The sequence below is a fragment of the Triticum aestivum genome, chromosome 1D (assembly GCF_018294505.1).
Source record: "Triticum aestivum cultivar Chinese Spring chromosome 1D, IWGSC CS RefSeq v2.1, whole genome shotgun sequence".
In the NCBI taxonomy this organism is placed as follows: domain Eukaryota; kingdom Viridiplantae; phylum Streptophyta; class Magnoliopsida; order Poales; family Poaceae; genus Triticum; species Triticum aestivum.
The window spans coordinates 327,402,740-327,425,460 of NC_057796.1; positions in this window are offsets into that span (position 1 = coordinate 327,402,740).

Consider the following 22,721-nt stretch of genomic DNA (forward strand, 5'->3'; position numbering starts at 1 on the left):
CAGCATCAGCGGAAAAGAAATTAAAATGGTAAGATGAAACTAGGGATGTAAGTGGCAAATAAACGACATCCGCCAGTCCCATCTAGTTAGTTTTTGCTACCTCCCTAGTTCATTTTCCTCAAAAAAACAAAAACTCTTTTGAACTATCATACCACTAGTGGACTTTAATCGGGATTAAACGGGACCCAGTTGACATCCCTAGTTGAAAGGGAGTGTACAACCGCTATATTTAAGTTGCCGAGGCATCTAAGCAGTTGAAATAATCTGAGAAAGCACTTAACAGTGTGGCCTCATATAAACTACGAAGACAATCTTGTGATGAAGTTGAGAGGAAAAGTTAAGGACTCAAATGAAATAGGCATGCATTTCTTTACGATAGTACAGCCGGCACTGCTGACATATTGGCCAGCTCAGGTATAGCGTAACAACAAATAAGCATGCGAATCAAGCAATACAGCAAAGCAGACAACTGAAATATTTGTAATTCGGTAGGATTACACGTTGAGGGCACAAGCCAAGAGAGCAGCCCACTCGCATTACATTTCACATGTACTAAAACACACTGGCTTACCATATGTTGCTGTGAAGCCTAGCTGCTGTTGCAATGTTCTTTCAAGATATCGTCAGCATCCCGTGGTTGCAAATCTAGTTGTTGTAGTTTATTCTGCACCATCTATTTAGGTAAAATTAATTTTAATCGCATGCACTGGTCCGAATTTATCATCAATGGTTCATCTAAACTAATGAAAGAAGGGTGTGTGCATACACGACAATATATCTGCTTCCCTCTATTTTTATGCTTGTTCGAGGTGCTAGCCCCAAAAGAACAAATATTTTGCTTGATGGGGTTGGCAGCTCCATAATTAATAGAAGCATCAAATTAGTCATGCAACTTGGGAAGATCAAGAACACACAAACAAGTAATGAACAGAGGCTCGGAGCAGTGATGTAATAGCTAGCATCAGAAAATGTAGGGTAAAACGAACAAAAAGCAGCGGAACCACATGCTAGTTTGCTGATGTGTAATTAAGCATAGAGAACATTAAGCAGTCTGATGGAACCAACAGGTGGCATCAGAACAAAACTAAAGCATATTAACTATATGTGCACTGGTATGTAATTTAGCACATGTAACATGTTCACTGCCAGAAGTATGGCCCTACAGGTGCAAGCAGAATAACGCGTCTCATGAAAAACTGAATGATGCCCTGAAGAAATTCAAAGGTGCGGTGCTTATGCTAGGAAAGTGAACGTAGGCACCGGCCGTTGGATAATAGTACCTGATTCTCGGCGGCGTATGGGTATCGTTGTCATACTTGATAGCTAAGGATCGTCGATGGTGCTCGTGTTGCGGTTGAGTTTGGGCCGGCTATCGCCGTCGCTGAAGCGGCTCCGGTGCTACAGTTGCGGCGCCTGTCGACATACAAGAAAGCTCATCTGTGGTAAGTGAACAATTGCACGATGAAGAGAAAAACCGAAGGAGTACAAATCGAAATAAACTGATGAGGCTGCGGCGTCGGTAAAGCAGGGCCGGTGGAGTTGAATATGGCGTCCGTGGAGCGGGTCTGGTGCAGTGGACGAAGGCTTCGGCGGGCGCGTTGTACCGTGCTTCCAGTGAGGCGGATCTGTTGCGGCGGACGAGGGCTTGTATGAAGGGCTAGCAAAGGGGCGGACGAGGGAGTCAGTGAAGGGCCAACGCTGTGGTGGACGAGGGCGCCGATTAAGCAGATCCGGTGCGGTGGACCATGATGGCGGTCAAGGAGATCTCGAGCGGTGGACAAGCCAGTCGCTGAAGCGGCTCCGGTGAAGTGGTGAGTTGGCAGCTGGGGGTTCCAAGGTGCAGAAGGTAGATTCGGCGGGGTGTGAGGTCCACCGCTGCGGCGGAGGACTAGATTTGGCAGCTTGCCGTGGTTGGGGGGGGTCAGGGAGGGGAAGGGGAGGGGATCTAGGGAAGAATGTTGGGGGCAAAGAGGGGAAACAATGGAGTTACCAAAGCAGCCCTTTTCCGTTCATGTGGCAGGGGTAAAACAGGAATATCGCAGGGCTAAACTTTCGGGCGCGTGATATTTCGATGTGAGCGGGAAGTTTGAAAGCTTTTGGCGCCTAAAATTATAAGTATTCTGCTCTCGTACGGCCGACTATGATATCATGGCCGACAATTTGTTTGTTTTGCACGCAAAAAAATGTGCAAGTTTTGAAAATCAATGTCTCCAACTCGAAACTTAGATTGTCCATTCAATTCAAATATGGATCATTGAGCTACTACAAGCAAATACCATCATACGGTCCAATTCAAATGAAATTCCAAATGTGTTTATCCTAAATATGATGACAAAAGCAAAAATGTGTATGTGTATGAATAAAGTGGATGATTATAAAGTTTGAACATGCCCGTATGTGTATATCTCTAGGTTTGATATATGAATTTGAAATCACGAAATCCCGGCTTAAAAAATGTACCTCCGTTTAAATGAATTACAAAAGATAATGATGGAGTCGAATTCCAAAATTCCAATCTTAGGTTTGTAATTCTGGTACATCAAGGTATATCACGCATGTTCAAAAGTATCATTATCTCATAGTACAAACTGTGAAACAAATTGATCAACCATGAGTGCACAATATCTCAATTACGCTAAAGTCCCTCAAATATAGACACCTCACTCTTTATCTGAAGCCAACCCCCCCACCACACACACACACACACACATAGAGAAGTCGTTCTCTCCCCCAAACACCAACACACGAGCACATTAACACCCCTCTCTCTTGTAGAGTCCGGACCCCAACATAGGTCTCTATCACTTTGTCTCTCGGGCATGCACACATCACTTCCCTCACTCTCTAGGTCTCCCTCTATCTCTCTTACCCAAGCACACACAATATGTAGAGTGTATATTTCCCATACACATAAAACGTCGCCCCCAAACGTCTATCTCCCTAGTCATGTGGTTCTCGCGCACTCACCTCACACACCACCCCCACTGCAAACAAGCACACTTTGTCTCCTTGTGCACCACTCTCCTCTTTCTATCTCTCCCACATGCGGACCCGCCCCAGCTCCTTCCCTGTATACATATATGTCGTGACTCTTTGCATAGCTCCCTAATGTATAATCTTTCTCGATTTCGCACATTGTTCTCTACATCATCTATTCTAGATCTCTCATGAAGTCCCTATCGCACACACGATGACTCGCTTCCCTTGCGTCTCCGTTCATAGGCCAATTTCGGACGACATCAACATTGTCTCCCTATCTATACGCCATTTATGGACACAAACGACCCCTCTCGCCCCCTCTCTTCCTCTCCCTCTCTCCATCGCTAGCTCTCTCTTTCTCTCGCTCTCACACCCCTCTCCCACACACACACTCGATGTCTCTTCCAAATAGTCTGCTCCCCCCGCCCGCACCCGTGCTATCTCGCTACTACACATGTCACACCATTCCCCCTTCCCTTATACTAGGTTTACATCATCAGTGGTCTCTCTACTCCGCATACACTCTGTCCCTCTCACACACAAACGCCTGCACAAACACACACAGACACGCACAAACACCCATTTATCTGGATCCTCATCTCTCCTCATGTCCGCATGTGTATCTCACACACTCACTCTCTAATTATGTATATGTGTCTCCACGTTACACAACACAAAGCCCCATGTACATGTCTCTCTCTATCCTCCACACACATAGACACAAAGAATCTGTTATCATTGCCTCAGTCTCTAACATATCACAAATGCACACTGTCTCTCTCTCTCGCAAACACGCTCAACAAGGGTTTCCCCGTGAATAACTTACCGTCTATTCATCAACAGTCGTGGCAGTACGGTGAACACGAGACGTGAAAAAGAATAAATCAACACGTGCTTAGACCACCAAGTATGACTACTAGGACTAGAGCAAGCCAAAAAGCGCGCCGCCGTCACCCCCTCCTTGTCGGCGATGGGAAAATCTTTGTTTTACACAGTCGAGAAGTCATTGTGCTAAGGCCCCACATGCCGAGGCGTTGAATAGAATGTAGATGCTAGTTTACGGAAGCAAGTATCGATAATACATTTGTATCTCCATACTTATATTTCTTCTCTTATAAAAAACCGAGTTGGTGATGATGGTACGTGTGCCATCTTGCAATATAGACTGTCCGATCTATATCTGACGGATGGAAATTAAACTAAAAGATACCCGCACCCCTCTCCACATTTGCAGACAAGGCCTTCCCTCGTTCATCCTTATCTCCAACAAACCTCATTGTTGAGCAATTAAGAAAGGAAGCCTCTGGAACAAACTGGCCTGGTGGCCGCTGCCGGCGTCGTCAATCCCCATGCCTCCGCTCAGTCCGACCACCAACCACCACCACACCCCACTCCTCTTCACCTTATCTCATATTTCTCGAGATATCATTAGTTTTTACACATGGGATTACTCCCGCAAGGGTCAATCACAACAAGTGTTTTATAAAAAAATGTATCTTGATGTTCCGTGCAATGCACGGATCTTGCTAGTACTCCTACACAAGACTAAGTTGGTGATGCTAGTTCTGCCATCCGTCGTTTCTGACCATTAGATCTACATCTAACGATTATGAGGTAAGTTGTTGCCTCTTCTCACCAACATCCCACTTGTCTACCAATTTGCAGAAAAACCCATAATTAGTATCTTAAAACCAACCACATCCCTCCCTGACCTCACCAAAACAGCCCAAGGAATATATTCTAATTGAAACATAATATATCTTTAGTGACATATGTATATCAAAATTAGAGTGTTTTGTACCAAGTTTGTGAATAAGTATTATTCTAATTATGATTCGTTGCAATGGACATGAACATTGCTAGTATTTCCAACCATGCATTTTTTTCCTAGTATTCTATAGTTTCGAGTTTTCCATCAAGATATTAGTCACTCATGGTTGATATTTACTTTCAATCATGTACACATATGCACTATGTAACTAGCCTTGCTTATTGGCTTCCAAAGCTTAACTTTCACTCCTACTTACAATATGTAGAGTATTTAAAAAAACTACCAATTTCAACCAGCCCTAGGAAGAATCTATTGTACAAAAAATAGCAAAAACATACCCAAAATTTCTTAATCCACGCCAAAAACTACCTAGTACTCCTACCGATTAGGTTCGTTTAAACCCATTTATGACAGGGTTGGCCCACACGTCCGTGCTGAGAGGCAGCTTAAACCAACACATTTTGTTTGACCCTTGACACGAGGGACCCACATCTGACCTTCTATCCTGTTATTCGCCCTCAAATCATTATTTTTCCTGAACATTACTTCAAACAGTACTGATGCGTGTTCCTCGGTGGCGCCGGTGATGAGCGAGTTGGCCACTGCTCCGCCGGACGGGCCTGACGCCGCGCTGGCCTCCGCATGGGTTGGCAGGCTAGCCCGAGCGTGATTCACGAGCGAGCAAGCCGCCGCGCTGGACTTCGCTCAAGCCAAATGGCTGGCCTTAGCGCGGCGCGCGCGAGCAAGCCGCCGCGCTGCCGTGCCAATCTAGCTAGCAAACCTTGCAGACAAGCAGCTGGACGGAGCTATCTTGGCTGGCTAGCGGCCGTGAGAGCCGGACGGAGCTGGCATCCGAGCTGCCGCAACATGGGCTCCGCACCACCGGCGGTTTTGACCTCGCCTTCTGCTGGCGGCGGTAGCTGCGTCCCATGGCCGAGGATGACTCGGTGGACGGGCCGGAGGTAGGAGGTCACTCGAGGATTTTTGTTGGTAAGAGCATGTACAATGGTTGATAAGGTAGTCTTATCTTAAGTCTGCCACGTATGCAAGTGGTAGTAGTTTCTTGGCATTTTAGTGGTTTCTTGCATTATTAGAGCAAGTACAATAGAGCTGAGTCAGCGGGCTATAAGAAATAAACTAGTATATTTCTGCTTAGTTGGAGGAAAGAGAAGAGGAGAGAGAAGGTGAGCGGGCTCTTCGTGAAGAGCCAGCTCTAGCACGTGCTCCTAGGCACTTTGTGAGAATGAGAAGTGGGCCACATAATAAAAAAGTAGTACACTCTTTTGATCTATTATTGTATATGTTGGCTATAAGATGGGCTGTAGATGACATGGCACTGGCTTATAGCCAGCAGCTGGCTATACTATTAACCATTAGGGGTTTCTTGTAAGGAACAATGTACGTACTACTAGCGACAAAAGGCGATTCTAGGTTGCGTTGTACTCCAACGAGTACTACTAGTGGTCGCGGGAGTGTATACCTCGTTTTGTGGGTTCGATCCCGGCCGAACGCACGGCGACCTTTTTTTTTTAAATAGTACTACTACACTTCGCTGCGAGCCAATATTTTACACGCGTAGTTTGAGTTTTGAAGTCAAACGGACGTGCAACCCCACAATCTGGGTGCACTGGAAAGCCTAGCCACGTGAACAGGATTTCCTTCCCAGCATCCCGTGGCTCGCGTGCTCGCCCTAGCCGCACCTCGTTGCAGCTTCCAGCTAGTAGCATATTTAAACTAGCGCCTCCTAATTAAGCCCGAGGAGCCAGAAAAGCCTGGCGGGGCATTGGGAACTGTGCAATATGGCTCTGTACGTAAAGTGCTCTACTACTACTCTGTAGCTTGTGGCGTTGCACGCATGGACTTCACTCCATTATCGGCTCTACTATAAAATAAATTCCTCTTGACGTGTTTTTTTTGAAACGGAGGCAAAAGCTTTGCTTCATCTCATTCATAAAGAAGGAACTACTAACAAAGTTCGACGGGATCCATTACACCTCCACAAATGGAAGCGAAAAGCCAAGTCTCGCTGTATCAAATAACTCAAATGTTCTGCCCCCGCAGTAACCGTCGCTGATAAACAGGCTGCTAGTGTGTGCATGAGAGGAGCGGCTGAGTAGGCCAGCTACGTGAGAGGAGCGGCTGAATAGAGCACCGAGAGTACCCACTAGGCCACTACGCAGGTGTACTTCCCCTGCATTGATAGTACAGCGATGGTGCTAGAGAACACTAGTACCCTCCACTTCCACTGTAGCTTCTTGGCCCTGAGATTCAAGAGTTCAAAACTAGTGCACTATACTAGACTAGACTAGAAGTACAGTACATCGCACTACTAGTTGAGAAAAGTAGTACTAGTACTGCTACAGTACGAGTACGTACTCCTCCGTCACATAATGTAAGACGTTTTTTGACACTAGTCGGCGTGTACAAAAAATGGCAAAAACATACCCAAAATTTCTTAATCAACGCCAAGAACTACTACCTAGTGCCAAAAATTTCTTACTAGTGCTATTATTTACAGTACAATGCAATCCCATAATGTTCCATAATGCTAGTACTAGTAGTAAATAATAGCCTCACCCCTTCGCTGAGGAACAATCTACAGTTGGAAGGGACGAGGCCCTGCGGTTACTACGCTCTTATCTCCTCCTCGCCAGTTCCCCTCCCCCCGAAGAGAAGGCAGTTCGTCGCTGCACCCATGGATTCACCAGGCGGTTCTCCTCCTCGTCGGGGCTGGGAGACCTTGGACAACGATCCTTTGGGAGAGATCGCACGCCGCTCCGACGTCCTCACCGCCGCAAGACTCGGTGCTTCCTGCACCAACTTTTTCAAGACGCTGCTTAAATAGGCTTGGGAAAAGGCCATGCTTGTTGGTCTTCCATGCGTCCTCGAGGAGAAGGTTATTCTATGGGACAATCCTTCGAACAGTCCACCGCTCCCTGGCCATGGTTGCACGTTGACTCCGCTAGAGTTGCCGAGTTTGAGAGGTAGTCGGATTTTGTCCGATGAGCAGGTCAGTAATGGAGTTTGATCATGTAGTACTTAGTTATTCTATTTCCATCCCGTAATTTCTCCGTTGCCCACCGTCTTATATATAGGTCTGGGTCGGTGCCAACGAAGATTGGCTTGCATACCTCCGGCCGGATACAACCATCATTTTGCACAACATCCACAGCAGTGCGGCCGTTCCGGTAGACCCCTTCTCCACCATTGGGATCGGCCTTCTGGACTGGCTGGGCTTGAATACGTATGATGATGCCTACATGAGATTGAAGAAGATAGCAATTGCGGACCCGCCGACAAAGCGACACAGCTACGACGATTACTATCTCATCGCGGTGTTCGACATAAGGATTGCCATCAATGCAAGATGCAGTAACGGCAGAGGCTGGCGCATGTTTGCGGCGGCATATTTGTACCCCTACATGTTCGAAGACGCCATGCGCCATCTAGGCCGCATCTTCGCGGTGACAAGCCAGGGGACTTGTTTCATCTGGTTTCCATCCTACGGTACGGGAGATTACAAACGGAATGCACAAACCATCATTTGCATCCCTAACGGTACTCCATTATTTTCCAGGGACCAGTCATCCCCCGATCAAAATAAGATCGCCGATCCTGGATGTGCATTTGCATCCGTGATTCGGTCTAACCTGGAACCTTGTAGCTGACTTTGGCATATTGGGATCAACTATCTTAGTTGTCGTTACCCATGGTACCACTGATGTGCAACATGGTCACACAATCTACCACGATCGGACCATCACCATCTACCCAGGTATTCCATTTTTTAACCCTCTCGCCTTCTCTTTCATTGTTGTACTAGTAGTATACTTTGTAGTACTAGTAGGAGTACTTTTTACCTTGGAGGACGCGTATAGCTAGCTAGGCCCTTGAAGACTTGAACCCACTAGCTGCCACCATTTTTGTTTTTCCATGTCTTACTATCTCATCCATGTAGCAAAGAGTGGCTATATATAATAAGCCGTTTATTTTACTTCCTCTATACCGGAGTAGTACTATTTGCTGCACAGTATTACCGACCGCCATATTTGAGCACAACATTATTATGCATGGACCTTGACTATGTACGTCACCATGTGTCCCGATCTGGGATGCCGTGTGTACCAGATGAACGGCGCCGAGTTCGACCCCCGTGATGCTACGTGGGTGCCAAGGAACACTCTTGGAGAGTACTCGCTTTTCATCGGGGATAGCTACCCCATTGTGAAGCGGATGCCACCTTCCATGCATGACACGGAAGGCCTGCCGTTCATGAAGCATGGTTGTGTCTCCAGTGCGCACCGCCGGATGAACGTCATGCTGGGACACGCTATCCCTGATTTATGCCGCTTCAGCTTGGATGAGTCTCCATCGTGTGGAACCGGACTAGAAATCTGCGACAATGATTCTCGTTGCCCACTCCTATGGATCGTGCCATCCATGAAGAACACCTGGGACTGGAACCTGGAGGAGGACATGTAGCCCATCTATAACCTGTAAGTGGAGTACGGTAATTGTGAACGGTAGCGCTGTGAATATATGTAGACTAGTCATGCACAAATTTATCACATGAATTGGAGATGAACTTGTGTGGCATACTGGCATTTGTCCTTTAGAATTTATTACTAGTAAATGTGTTATGTGTACGTGCAACTTGTGTGGTTGTTGCACGGGCTCCAACACGCTCTTTGAGAAAAAAAGGTGGCACAACTTTGGATATACGTGACGTGGCGGCATCATACAGTAGCATCATTCGCTATAGTTGTAGTACACTCCTACTAGGACGACAACTCCTATAAAACCTTGCGCTTGGCTCTTTGCCTCTTCGGGAGGTTCAACAGTTTGTACTCGTGTGAACCTTGCACTTGGCTCTTCGCCTCTTCGGAAGGTCCAACAATGATGATACTACAGTACAATATGCTTCTGCCAATCTGACACCGATTGAACTGCTGCACGTCCACCGCGAGGGCGAGGGCGAGGGCGAGGGAGAGGGAGAGGGAGAGGGAGAGGGCGCTGTAGTCAAAACCCTCTCCTCGTCCTGCGAACCACCGCGCACATGGGCGAGGGAGTGGCATAGTAAGCAAGCTTCTCCTCGTTTGGCGAGTTGACGGGACACATCAAAGCAGTACTAGTACTAGTAGTAGTAGTCCATACTGCGTCCTTTCCGATTAATATGGCTTAATTTGAAATGAGAAAAATACACTGGCGGTCAACGTATGTAACAATACGCTCTTTACGGTCACTACATATAGTTTTGCGGCGATTATACAATCACTAGCTCATGTAGAGCACCGTATTGCACCCTACTGACCGGCCACATAGTCAACGTGGCACTTTGTTGACTGGTTAAATGGTCACCTGGTTTCTGGGTCCCACGTGTCAGTTGCCAGAGCAAAGAAATCAGTTAAACAAAACTTTACGCAGGTGCGACATGAGTCCAACCCTTGCGCGCGAACCTCCCTGGCTGTGTATGTGAGTGCATGCACGTGTCCTCCCTCGGTCTTCCAACAAAGAGTGTACATCGGCTATAAAACAAAGAGTGTAGTACATGATGTACATCTACACTTCCAATGCATTTAGCCTTTAATCTAAATCGATATTGATTGACTAATGCACCAACTTGTGCTGTAGGTATTGGCTGCATGTCTATCCTTAATTACAGCATGCAACAGCCTTCATTTAATCTTCTTATCTCAATGGTCACATGCACACATAAGTGTGCTACTTTTGGGCGTTAATTATGCCCTGGTCAATGTGTAATCTCTAAATGTACAGTCTTTCACGGACGTAGGGAGTACGTTGAGCACTTGAGCCTGAGCATGTGTGTTGCATCGTGTGCTGTGCGCTGCATGGGTGCGTGAGTGTTGCGTGCGTCCATGTGTACGTGTGAGTGTTGCATGTTGCATGCATGCATGGGGCTTACTCCCTCCCATTGACATGTTCATATTTCAAGCTTCCTCTGTTCCCTCCATATGGTGATACTCCCTCTGTTCCCAAATAGTACGGAGTAAAAACCTCCCTCTGTTCCCAAATACAGAGTATTTGTCTTTCTACAGATTTCAACAAGTGACTAGGTACGGAGCAAAATGAGTGAAGTGAGCGTAGAGGCATAGGGATACTTTAGAAAGGAAGTCCTCGCGATCCATTATTCCCCATCTCGGTCAGAGAGAACTATTCAACTAGTCTTCGCAGTGAAGTGAAAATACACGTTGCAGCAGATGGGACACGTAATTAATAAGCTGAACCAGCGTGTTGGTGTTACTAAATCAGCCTTACCCAGTACTGCCATCATGTTTGCCAGTAGAGCACACTTCCGCAAATACGCCTACGCACCTTTGTCCTCCATTAACTGACATATGGGCCCTGTTGTGGTAGACCCACATGTCATCGGTGTAACTATTTACACTCCGAAGGACGGTATATCCTGGTAGTAGTACTAGTAGAATTGAGATTGAATGCACTTTCTTCCCTGTCTTCCACTCTTCTTCCTCCTCTCTTCTTCTTCCTCCTCTCTTCCCCATCGTCGGTCGCATACCATTTACCCCCGCTCACTGCTCGCCCGCCCGCGCCATCTTCCTTGGTAGCTCGCGCGTACCATATCCCCCAGCTCACTGCTCGGCCACACGAGGAGAAGCTTCTTCGCTCGCCCGCCCGAATCCACTTCCCCGCTGGCTCGCAGGCACCGAAAACCCCAATGGCAGAACCGATTGACACGCAGAGCCGCGATTGGAATTCCCTCCCCGATGTTCTCTTGGAGCAGATCTATAGTCGTATGGACCTACTCAGCACCGTCCGTCTGGCCGCATGCTCGGTGTCTTTGTACCGTCTACTCGTCTGCAACTGGCCGGCTCTTTTCAAGACACCCTGCTTGCTGATGCCCGATCCTCGCAAGTGGCCCAGACACCGACTTGACGATCCTACGGAGGTTGTCGTGGTTCCCCTCGACATGCTACCACTACCCGTCCACCTGTCCTTCATGCGCGGCCACTACTGGGCGGGCATGAAGGCCAACTGGATCGTCCTCATCCACCACACCGGTAGTCCGTGGCGTCTTGTGGATATCTACACCCAGCGAGAGATCACCCTTCCATCGTTGGATACCGCCGCCATCGAGCCTCGCGGCCCGCCGGACACTCCTGCCTACTACGCACGAGACGCGTCAAGCTTTTGGCTCGACCTCTGTTTGCAGAAAGTTGTAATCTGCGAAGTGCCCACACCATCAGAAGACTACATGGATTACAAGCTCATTGCCTTGTTCAACATGGGATTAGTCTATCTGGAATCCGGTCGCCATACATGGTTATGGCTCATCATCAATCCTGTTGAGGCAACATTTCTGTCTGATGCTATAGTGCATGATGGCATCGTTTACGCGGTCGACGCACAGATTGGCTGCCTATACTGGTGGAATCTATCGTCGTGTAATTGTTCTATCTCATCTCATATTTACCTTAAGAATACGACTGCCTGTTCATTTGTTACAAATTTAGAATGCATAGCATGTCTATAACCACATCATTGCTATATGTTCCTCTCATTTCCTAGATTTTTATGACCACACATGTTATTGTTAGAGTTGATATGAGAACAATTGGTATCTAATGATTGTTAGAATACATATTATGAGCATAACATCATGATTGCTATATGTTACTCTCGTCTACAAGATTTTTATAACAACGCATGTTATTGCTTAGAGTTGATATGAGAACAGTAGTAGTAAGTGCTATGGTAGAATATGAGTAGGCGCTGTCATAGCTGTTTTCCTCTCATTGTTACATGATGTTTGAACCATGACATATTGCTAGAATATGAAATCCATTGGCTTATTTTTTAACTTGGGGTATGATTATGACCACGGCATTGCAATTCTCTGTCTATGATATGTGTCACTGTTATAATAATCTTAATTCCACACATACTCTGACCATGATTGTTTATTTTGTCCTTTTGGTCTCCAATTTGAATTGTTGCAGCAGATGCAAATGCGCTGGCCTTGATGATTCCAGGACCTGGAATCATACCAGCCGATGGGTGGTGGTTTATCGCTCGTTCAGCTGGCGGCGGTCATTTGATGCTCATTCGCACGTACCAAATTGACCAAACCATTACATCAAACCACATGCAGTACAATGCGTGGGGCGTTCGTGACATTGATGGCTATGGCTACTTTGTGTTCGAGAAAGATCCTAGCTCCGTTGGGCCAGGCGTATTCAACTGGAGGTGGGTTTACAACCTCGGCAACCACTCCTTGTTCCTCGGGCTCAATTATCCGATCATCCAACCAATCATCGATCATATCACCGGCGATGATTACTATGCTATGCAACTTCCGTTCGCGAGGGGGGCTGTGTTTACACATCATACCATGGGTTTCATGAATCACCATATCCAGAGATTTGTCGACACAGCTTGTTGCCAGATAATCTTCAGTGTGTGAAAGGCATCAAGCTTCCATGCGATGGATGGCTTTTGCAAACCCGACATGCGGCGATGTGGTTCATGCCAACAGCAAATATGCACAACTTGATTCGTGCTGATATCTAGACTGAGCCATGTATTCTGCTGCTGTAGCACGAACCTCTTTTGTTGGATATTATGTACTGTTGTTAGTTTGATGCACTCCTCTAGTTTGAAGGATAGATACCTTCCTTGGATCAAGTGCATCCTAACTCCCTGCGTAGGATGTACTGATAATGATGATGGAGATGCTGTGCAGAAGCCATATATATATATATACATCAGTTATGCTTCAAGTGCGTACTTGTTAGTTAAACCTATGTATAAATTGTGACACTAAATACGACTAGTAAGTAGTACAGTAGCAGTACTAGTATACGTCGGTCAAATTATTCATCATGTCCACACAATGAATTGACGTGACAACACGCTGCGCGTGAGGTGACACAAGAATCCCGGCAGCGTGTTCGGGTATTCTGGACTTCAGATTTGGAGTACCACTTATCTGTCGAAATCTTTCATCATTCACTTAAAACAGTCGATTGATCATACATTGAGTACCATATAACTGGAATTACCGATGCAAGTCGAAGAAGGATTGGCCGGTGCTGCCGGCTGGCGTCAAGTTCGATCCCATGGATCAGGAGCTGATCGAGCACCTTGAGGCCAAAGTGAATGCTGACAACGCGAGGTTTCAGTCTCTCATCGATTTGTTCATACCAACCATCGACAGCGAGCACGACATATGCTACACCCAACCTGAGAAACTTCCAGGTAAGACACCGATCGGCCGTCTACTCGCACAAACATATTCCTTTGTTTATAGCTCTATTTTTCTTTTTAGACGTAGACCTGGTGAAGCAATTACAATTTGACAGTTAATAAAAGTGAAACAGGTGACTGCAACATGCCAAAGATGTTATGAAAATGCCAACTAGGTACACTGAAACCTGTATTCCACAAATACTGCAGGTATCACACTAAGTGGCCTAAGGAAGCATTTCTTCCAGCGCAATTCCAGGGCATTCAAAAGGGGCACGTGGACGCGAGATACAGTCGGAGTGCGGCAAGATACAGTCGGAGTGCGGCATGCACGCGATGTGGCACAAGACCAGCAATACCTTGCCGGTGATGGTCAACGGCCGACAAAACGGGCAGCAAAAAAGGTTCTGGTGCTGCACACCAACAAGAACTTCGACCAGCAGAGGACCAACTGGGTGATGCACCAGTACCACCTCGGGGACCTGGAGCAAGAGAAGGAGTGGGAGTTGGTCCTCTGCAAGATTTTCTACCAGACGAACACTAGGGCCAGGAGTAAAAAGATTATAAGTTAGTTTGGTATTGGTAGTTGTACTACCTTGTCCTCCGCAAGTTGGTATTGTTGTTAACGATCTTTTGGTATGAACTTGCATTTGCTTCCAACCATCATGCCGAGGGTCGACGTGGATATAAAGCTGAATCATTTGTTTCGAAACGAATTTTCAGGCACCTGATTTTTATTTGATGGGTAGCATAAGCACCCGCCGTTCGAATTCCCAGTTCTCCAATTTTTTCGAAACAAGTGCATGCACTTATTATCACGATAAAAAAACAGTATCCGTGCTGCATCCCAGTTATCAGTCTGTACTTGCAGAATTCTCTCGTTTATTGAGCACGTATATTGTTTTTTCAGGTCGAGCAAGTTTCAACTGGGCTGTAGACTGCCCAGGGTTGGTTTTGTTTTTAACAGGCCCAGCCCATGATGACAACGGGGCACAAAGATCCAACAGGTATCTACTAGCATCTGGCCCGCCAGCGTTAGTTATATTTTGTCTTACAACATCCGCATGCAATTTTTTTACTGAATCAAACACACAGCCCAGTTCTATTTTCCCCTTGAAACGCATGTCCTACATCCGTTTTTTAATCTCTACCTATAGTTTTACTAGTTCATATACACACATAAATATATTGAAAACACATAAAATTCCATTTTCATATTTACATCCTTATTTTTGTTGTTTTTCCCACCCAGCGCTGATTTTTTTACCACTGGTTTTCCCTTAAACCAACTCAATTGTCCCACGTCTTATTTGCTTACAAAAACAAAATGATTTTTTTGGCAAATCAATAAGTTCTTCAAAAAATGTTTATCATTTCGGGATTACAACAGTTCGGACTCCACTGAAATATGCAAAATAAGGTTGAACTTTTTGACCATGGTCCTGGGCAGAAAATGGGCTGTAATAAATTACTTAAGAATTAGCAAATGGGCTGCAAATTATAAAAAATAGCAAATGGGCTTTATGTTGTCTACCACAGATTTGGAGGCTGGCTTGTGGGCCTACTAAGTGCATGCGTACACAAGGTTTCTCAAAAAAGAAACTTAGTCAACAATCGACTCTACCAGCATCAGACCGTTACATGTCAATCTAACGACAATCATGCTTCTTCAGTCTCTGATCTTCCTGCCCCAGCCGCCCAAACCAGCGCCGTCGGAACCGCCTGCTCCCGCCTCCCGTGGCCGGCAGTGCTGCCGGGCAGGCCTCACGGCCCCATCATACTCGCATCCCTGGCCTGTCTATTCCTCTACTCACCCACACCTCCTGTTATTTTTCGGCGACGGCAGCCGAACCAGGCAACCCTTGTACTCTCCACCGCGTGGGCAGCCACTGTCGTGTCTTCCCCGGCTCTGTGTCGTTCCCTTCGTAGGCCTCGCCATCGTCCACCGCCCTGGTGCTCTTGGCACGGCGTGGTCAACGATGTCCATCCAATGGCCGTAGTGCTTCTTCAACCTGTGGTCTTCTTGCCCCAGCCGCCCAAAGCAGCGCCGGTCATGCCGCATGCTCCTGCCTCCTGTGGCCGGCTGTGCTGCCGCGGAGGCCTCACCGTCCCCATACTACTCCCACCCATGGCCAGGCCATCCCTCCACTCACCCACTCCCCCTGTTATTCTGCGGCGACGACAGCCTCACACCGCAGCCGAACCAATGAACCCTCGTACTCCTCTCCGCGTGGGCATCCACTGCCGCGTCTCCCCGGCTCCGCGTCGTCCCCTTCCTAGGCCTCACCATCGTCCACCGCCATGGTGCTCTCGGCGCGGAGTTGTCAATGTGGTCAATGACCGACTTCCATCGGAAGAGTACTGTACGTGGAGAGGCTGACAACTGGGTCCACGGCAGCCGCAAGGAAGTGCCTCCTTATTACGCGCAAAATAATTATTCCTCCATCTGACAGCAGGGACCCACCGGACGGGCCACCAGTATTTCGCGGAAAAAATGTTTCCCCCCTGACTGCTGGGACCCACCGGATGGGCCACCGTATTTCGCGAAAAAAAGTTTGCCCCTGACTGCTAGGACCCACCGGACGGACCACCGGATTTCGCGGAAAAAACGTTCCCCCCCTGTCAGCTCGGACCCACCGGAAGTGCCTCCTTATTACGCACAGAAAAATGAATACTCCCCCTGCTAGCTGGGACCCACCATGGTGGGAGGCTGACTTGTGGGCCTACTAAGTTGACGGGGACGGAGGGCTTTGTCAACTTAGTCAATATGAATGATTCTAGCTCTAGTGACCGTACGATGTCCATCCAACGGCCGTAGTGCTTCTTCAACCTCTGGTCTTCTTGCTCCAGCCACCCAAAGCAGCGCCGGTCGTGCCGCATGCTCCTGCCTCCCGTGGCCGGCTGTGCTGCCGCGGAGGCCTCACCGCCCCCTACTATTCCCACCGCTGGCCAGGCCCTGCGGCGACGGCAGCCTCACACCGCAGCCGAACCAGTGAACCCTCGTACTCCTCTCCGCGCGGGCTTCCACTTCCGCGTCTTCCCCGGCTCTGCGTCGTCCCCTTCCTAGGTCTCGCCGTCGTCCACCGCCGTGGTGCTCTCCGCGCGGCGTGGTCAACGTGGTCAAGGAACGACTTCCATCGGAAGAGTACTCTACGTGGAGAGGCTGACAGTTGGGTCCATGGCGACAGCCCAATTTTTTGTGATTTGCCAAGTAAGTCGCTTTCTCAGGCCTGTTGGGCTGCAAATCTTTCAAGATGAGGAGAGCTTTCATTCGGCTGGCCGAGAAAATGGCCCATCAGTAATGAGAAATGGGTTGTACATTTTTAAAACACATCAAACCGGCAATTAGTTTCAAATACTTTTTTTTCATTTCGAGATTTTAAATTACATTAATTTTTATGCGTGGAGAATTAGTTGGATTTTATATTGATATACATTTATTTTTAAAATCAGTTTGAATGTGAGTCGAAATTTCGGGATTAAAAACAGTTCGGACCGCACCGAAATATGCAAAATTTCGTATAATTTTTTAACCGTGGCCACAATATGGGCTGTAATGCTAAGAGAAAGAATATGGGCTCAAAAAACTTTAATAATTAGCAAATGGGCTGTAAATTATTAGAAATAATGGCAGATGGGTTGTATGCTGTTTTCCACAGATTTGAGGCTTTCCTAAAAAAAGGTTGACGCACAAGCAGTGACTGTTGGATGGCCATCCAACGGCCGTCGTGCTTCTTCAATCTCTGCTCTTCCCACTCCAGCCGCTCAAACAAGCGCCGGCGGGACTGCCTGCTCCCTCCTCCCCGCGGCCGGCTCTGGTGCCGTGCAGGCCTCACCGCCCCACCGTACTCCCATCGCTGGCCTAGCCATCCCTCTACTCACCCACACCTGCTGTTATTCTCCGGCAACGGCAGACGAACCAGTAAACCCTCGTACAGTCGTACTCCCCTCCGCGTGGGAAACAACTGCCGAGTCTTCCCTGCCTCCGTGTCGTTCCCTTCCTAGGCCTCGCCGTCGTCCACCGCCCTGGTGCTCTCGGCGCGGCCTGGTCAACGTGGTCAACGACCGACATGCATCTGAAGTGGACTGTACGTGGAGAGGCCGACAGCTGGGTCCACGGCCGCACGCAAGGAAATTCCTCCTTATTACGCGCAAAATAATGATTCCTCCACCTGACATCAGGGACCCACCGAAAGGTCCTCTGTATTTCACGAAAAAAACATTACCGCCGCTGACAGCTCGGACCCACCAGCTATATCTTCGCACGCAAGGAAGTGCCTCCTTATTACGCACAAAAAAATGAATACTCCCCCTGCTAGCTGGGACCCACCATGGTGGGAGGCTGACTTGTGGGGCTACTAAATTGACTGGGACGGGGGCCTTTGTTAACTTTAGTCAATATGAACGATTCTAGCTCCAGTGACCGTACGATGTCCATCCAACGGCCGTAGTGCTTCTTCAACCTCTGGTCTTCTTGCTCCAGCCGCCCAAAGCAGCGCCGGTCCTGCCGCATGCTCCTGCCTCCCGTGGCCGGCTGTGCTGCTGCAGAGGCCTCACCACCCCCTACTATTCCCACCGCTGGCCAGGCCCTTCGGTGACGGCAGCCTCACACCGTAGCCGAACCAGTGAACCCTCGTACTCCTCTCCGCGCGGGCTTCCACTGCCGCGTCTTCCCCGGCTCCTCGTCGTCCCCTTCCTAGGCCTCGCCATCGTCCACCGCCCTGGTGCTCTCGGCGCGGCGTGGTCAATGTGGTCAAGGAACGACTTCCATCGGACATGGACTGTACGTGGAGAGGCTGACAGCTGGGTCCACGGCCGCAGCAAGGAAGTGCCTCCTTATTACGCGGAAAATAATGATTCCTCCACCTGACAGGTGGGACCCACCGGACAGGCCACTGTATTTCGTGAAAAAAACATTTCCCTCTGACTGCTGGGACCCACCAGCTACATCTTCGCACGCAAGGAAGTGCGTCTGGGCAAAAAAAACGATTCGCCCCCTGACTGCTGGGACCCACCAGCTACATCTTCGCAGGCAAGGAAGTGCCTAACAGTCGGGACCCACCTGGTCGAAGCGTACGTAGCATTGTCATTCTGGTCGCGAACGTGTACGTACATACTGATCGATGTAGAGGCGCGCACGTGTCGTAGTAGAGGCGCGCACGTAGCATGTACACGTACGTACAGCGGCCAGTGTGCAAGAAAGAAAATACAGCCACGTACATACATACGGGCAGGGTCTCGAACGCCTACTCGCGCATACGTACGGCCATGGCTCGTGTACATGGCTGGGTCGGAACGGAGAAACAGCGTCGTCGTCGTGTTCATGGGGAGCCAACCGGCTGGGTCGGAACAGAATGCGTTGTCGTGTTCATCGGGAGGGCTTGGATGGAACAGCCGATGGAAACGAGGCCTGGCGTACCGCAGAACGGAGGAAACGGCCTTGTGTTTGACCGGCCACGTTTGAAACGGGATCCTGTTCATCGGGAGGGGTCTGGCGTACCGCAAAACAGAGGAAAGGGACCTCCTACGGTCGAAACGGGGGTCCTGTTGATCGGGAGGGGTGTGGCGTACCGCAAAACGGAGGAAACAGACTTGTGTTGGAGAGCTACGGTCGAAACGGGGGTCCTGTTCATCAGGAGGGGTGTGGCGTACTGCAAAACGGGACTCCACAGGACACTGTTCATCTCCACCGTCGACCCCCTCCCGCCTCCACGGGCTACTGTTCATCCACCGTCGACGTCCTCCAGCCTCCACCTGCGACTGTTCATCCACGGGCTCCTGTTCATCCAGCCTCCACCACGCGCTACTCCACCGGCTACTGTTCAACCAGCCCTCTCCACGGGCTCCTGTTCAACCACCCCTCCACGGGCTACTGTTCATCCAGCCCTCCATCGTCTACTGTTCATCCTGCCCTCCACGGGGTCCTGTTCATCTAGCCCCAACCGGCTCGATCGATCGGGGTCCTGTTCATCCAGAGGCAACACCACGGGGTCCTGTTCATCCACCCCCACCGGGAACTGTTCATCCAAACCCCCCAGCAACGCTCACTGTTCGTCCGGAGGCATCATCGATCGGCTTCAGTTAGCAGCAGTAGCGAAGGAATCGCTCGATCGGGTTCAGTTAACAGCCATCGATCGATCGCTCGGGTTCAGTAACGCGTAGCCTGCAGTGCAATCACTCGGGTTCAGTTAGAGCCCAATGCCTCGCTCGGGTTCAGTTAGAGCCAACGCCTCGCACAGACGCGCGTACGTGTACGAGAGAAAGCGCATCGCTCGGCCCCCGACCTCCCACCGTAACCGGGAACTCCCTGAAATTTTCCTCGCCCTCGCTTCTACCACGGTTTTTTCCGTCGTGGACGGCCCAAAGAATGTCATGCAGCTGCGTCTCCGGCCCGCCGAGGACGAAAAGCCCATTTTCTGTCATGATTTTTTGTCATAGAAGTAGGAGCCCACCACATCTATGATGATACCGGGTTTTGTGACAATTATCGTCATAGAAGTGTCATATGTATGACAGAAAAAAAATTCGTTCGGCCCAAAGTGTCATGGATGTGTCTTTTTTTTGCAGTGAGGGGGGTGTTTTTATAATGTATATATAAGTCTCTATAAAATATACGATAATAGTAATAATATAAATATATATAATGTGGTTAGAAAAATACATTGGGCTGCCGATCTTTAAGAAAAAGCCCATAGGCCGGTATGGACCTCAAAAAATAAGTTGAAACCACTGTCACCGTATGTCGTGGGCTACGCATGTTAAAATACAAAACCTAGGCCTAGTTGATACTTGTTCGCCCTCTAGAAAAAAATGATACCAGATCCCCGAGCGAACTAGATTATAGAGGGGGCCGGCGGCACGACTGAAGAAGCACATTAGGAGCGATTTTTTTCCTTTGGTGGATGGCTCTCGATGGTGTTTTTTTACTTGCCTCTGCACCATACAACTTGTATTTTTAGCCTCCCAGTCCGTGGTGGACCAGCAGCCCATTTGCTAGGCGGGCCAACCTATAGAAACCAACAATCGATTTTTCATCAAGCCCACAAAACAACGCAGTACTATGTTTGTTTTGAGGCCGAAAACATTACGGCAGGGGTTGACCGGGGGAGGGGGCAAGACAGAGCAAAAAGATTAAAAAGAGCTGATGCGCCGTTGCTACCCTAACCAAGCAGGTGCAATTCTTCTAGGGAAGAAGGTGTGCCGTTGACACCCAGACGTCACATACCCCACAGTAGGCATACTAACAAGTTCACACACAAGCACAATAGAAAAGGTAAACATTCGTATCAAACTCAGGTTCATAGGACACGTTCATATTCATAGCCAACATTCACTATCAACAACTCAAAATATTCATATATACACAAGTTCAGCATGTCTATGGATCCAAATGATTGATAGATCACACAACAATATTCATAGATAATTCACAAAAAGATTCAGATATACACATGTTCAGTATGTTTATGCATCCAAATGATTGAGATCACAGCTAATATGATACATGGACGAACTTTAATTACCTAGTGTACAGACTGGTAAATGGTGTTCAGTCGGAGGTACTTCTTGCTAAAATCAATGCTTGTACGAGTAACCTTTCGAGTACATAAGAGGCAGCACAGACAATCTGAACTTTGCTTTTGGTTTATCCTCAAAATGATTGATAGATGACATAACAATATTCATAGATAATTCACAAAAAGATTCAGATATACACATGTTCAGTATGTTTATGCATCCAAATGATTGAGATTACAGCCAATATGATCCATGGACGAACTTTAATTACCTAGGGCACAGACTGGTAAATGTTGTTCAGTCGGAGGTACTTCTTGCTAAAATTAATGCTTGTACGAGTAACCTTTCGAGTACATAAGAGGCAGCACAGACAATCTGAACTTTGCTTGTAGGTTTATCCTCAAATAGTGGCATCATGCCGAGGGAGGTTTGAGCAACTTGGCCACTACTTTCATCCAACTAGTTTACTGGCTCATCTTGGTCCTGTAGCTCGCCAAAATTCTACATTGCAGACTTGTAAATGGTGTTCAGTCAGAGGTACTTCTTGCTAAAATTAATGCTTGTACGAGTAAACTTTTGTGTACATAAGAGGCAGCACAGACAATCTGAACTTTGCTTGTAGGTTTATCCTCAAATAGTGGCCTTGTGCCGAGGGAGGTTTGAGCAACTTGGCCACTACTTTCATCCAACTACTTTACTGGCTCATCTTGGTCCTGTAGCTCGCCAAAATTCTACATTGCAGATGAGAAAGGAGGCAGTTGAGAAAATGAACCACCCAAATTTTTTGTGCAGTTCAACTGAAATGGACCATCCCTGGCGTGCAGACTGATTAAGTGCCAGATGAATATACGCGTCAACCAACTTGTCTGGAATCTTTAGACTCCATGCCATACAGTTCGCCACCATATCTGCCAATAACCAAAAGGCACAAGTTGGGACCAAAGACTGGACTGTTTTTTTCTGGGCTATGCGCGAAGCAATATTTTTAGCGTTCACTCTCCTAATACTTGGAGTTTGACAACTGGTTGACACCGGTTGATACTCGAATGAATATAGGCACTTCTTGTCAACATCGATGCTTGTCTGAGTGAACTTTGGAGTACATAGCAGCAGCATAAGTATCTGTCCATCTGATCTTTTTGTGCAGTTCTACTGAAATCACCCAATGCAATGATTTGCCTGCGAGTTCAGGCTCCAAGTTACTCCTTCATAAAATCGGCAAACAGTAGCA